This window comes from Medicago sativa, chromosome 7, assembly GCF_051527215.1.
Source record: "Medicago sativa cultivar Bolivia chromosome 7, Bolivia_mono, whole genome shotgun sequence".
Classification (NCBI taxonomy): domain Eukaryota; kingdom Viridiplantae; phylum Streptophyta; class Magnoliopsida; order Fabales; family Fabaceae; genus Medicago; species Medicago sativa.
In genome coordinates, this window is record NC_140755.1 from 22006846 (window position 1) to 22009227 (window position 2382).

Genomic DNA, 2382 nt, shown 5'->3' on the forward strand with positions numbered 1-2382 from the left:
TAACCCCCATTTTGGCCGTTTTTGAAAATTCTAAAATCAACCATGGAAGTAATAGATACGCTCGTTAGATTTCCTAGGAACTATTACATGCTTCGATTCGATAAGGCTATGCCACTTTATGCCTTTTTTAGTGAAAGAAAAAGGGTCAAAAGCAAGTAAAATCCGTAAATTAACTAGGAAATTAACTTAACCCTCATTTTGGCCGTTTTGAAAATTCTAATATAAACCGTGGAAGTCGTAGATATGCTTGTTAGATTTCCTAGGAACTATTACATGCTTCGATTTGATAAGGCTAGGCCACTTTATGCATTTTTTAGTGAAAGAAAATGGGTCAAAGACGGGTAAGATCCGTAAATAAACAAGGATATTCACTTAACCCCCATTTTGGCCGGTTTAGAAAATTCTAAAATCAAACATGGAAGAGATAGATATGCTCGTTAGATTTCCTAGGAACTATTACATGCTTCGATTCGATAAAGATAGGCCACTTTATGCCCTTTTTAGTGAAAGAAAAAGGGTGAAAAACGAGTAAAATCCGTAAATTATCAAGGAAATTAACCTAACCCCCATGTTGGCCATTTTTGAAAATTCTAAAATCAACCATGGAAGTAATAGATATGCTCGTTAGATTTCCTAGGAACTATTACATGCTTCGATTCGATAAGGCTAGGCCACTTTATGCCTTTTTTAGTGAAAAAGGGTCAAAAACGAGTAAAATCCGTAAATTAACAAGGAAATTAACTTAACCCCATTTTGGCCGTTTTGAAAATTCTAATTTAATCCGTGGATGTCGTAGATATGCTTGTTAGATTTCCTAGGAACTATTGCATGGTTCGATTCGAAAAGGCTAGGCCACTTTATGCATTTTTTAGTGCAAGAAAATGGGTCAAAGATGAGTAAGATCCATAAATAAACAAGGATATTCACTTAACCCCCATCTTGGCCGTTTTTGAAAATTCTAAAATAAACCCTGGAAGTCATAGACATGCTCGTTAGAATTTCTACGAACTATTACATGGTTCGATTCGATAAGCCTAGGCCTCTTTATGCCCTGTTTAGCAAAATAAAAAGGATTAAAATCGAGTAAAATCCGTAAATTAACAAGGAAATTCACTTTACCACCATTTTGGACGTTTTTGAAATTTCTAAAATCAACCATGGAAGTCGTAGATATGCTCGTTAGATTTCCTAGGAACTATTACATGCTTCGATTTGATAAAGCTAGGCCACTTTATGCCCTTTTTAGTGAAAGAAAAAGGGTGAAAAACGAGTAAAATCCGTAAATTAACAAGGAAATTAACCTAACCCCCATTTTGGCCGTTTTTGAAAATTCTAAAATCAACCATGGAAGTAATAGATACGCTCGTTAGATTTCCTAGGAACTATTACATGCTTCGATTCGATAAGGCTATGCCACTTTATGCCTTTTTTAGTGAAAGAAAAAGGGTCAAAAGCAAGTAAAATCCGTAAATTAACTAGGAAATTAACTTAACCCTCATTTTGGCCGTTTTGAAAATTCTAATATAAACCGTGGAAGTCGTAGATATGCTTGTTAGATTTCCTAGGAACTATTACATGCTTCGATTTGATAAGGCTAGGCCACTTTTTGCATTTTTTAGTGAAAGAAAATGGGTCAAAGACGAGTAAGATCCGTAAATAAACAAGGATATTCACTTAACCCCCATTTTGGCCGGTTTAGAAAATTCTAAAATCAAACATGGAAGAGATAGATATGCTCGTTAGATTTCCTACGAACTATTACATGGTTCGATTCGATAAGGATAGGCCACTTTATGCCCTTTTTAGCGAAAGAAAAAGGAACAAAATCGAGTAAAATCCGTAAATTAACAAAGAAATTCACTTTACCACCATTTTGGACGTTTTTGAAATTTCTAAAATCAACCATGGAAGTCGTAGATATGCTCGTTAGATTTCCAAGGAACTATTACATGCTTCGATTCGATAAGGCTAGGCCACTTTATGCCTTTTTTAGTGAAAGAAAAAGGGTCAAAAGCGAGTAAAATCCGTAAATTAACAAGGAAATTAACCTAACCCCCATTTTGGCCATTTTGAAAATTCTAATATAAATCGTGGAAGTCGTAGATATGCTTGTTAGATTTCCTAGGAACTATTACATGCTTCGATTCGATAAGGCTAGGCCACTTTATGCATTTTTTAGTGAAAGAAAATGGGTCAAAGACGAGTAAGATCCATAAATCAACAAGGAAATTAACTTAACCCCCATTTTGGCCGGTTTTGAAAATTCTAAAATCAACCATGGAAGTGATAGATATGCTTGTTAGATTTCCTACGAACTATTACATGGTTCGATTCGATAAGGCTAGGCCACTTTATGCCCTTTTTAGCAAAAGAAAAAGGATC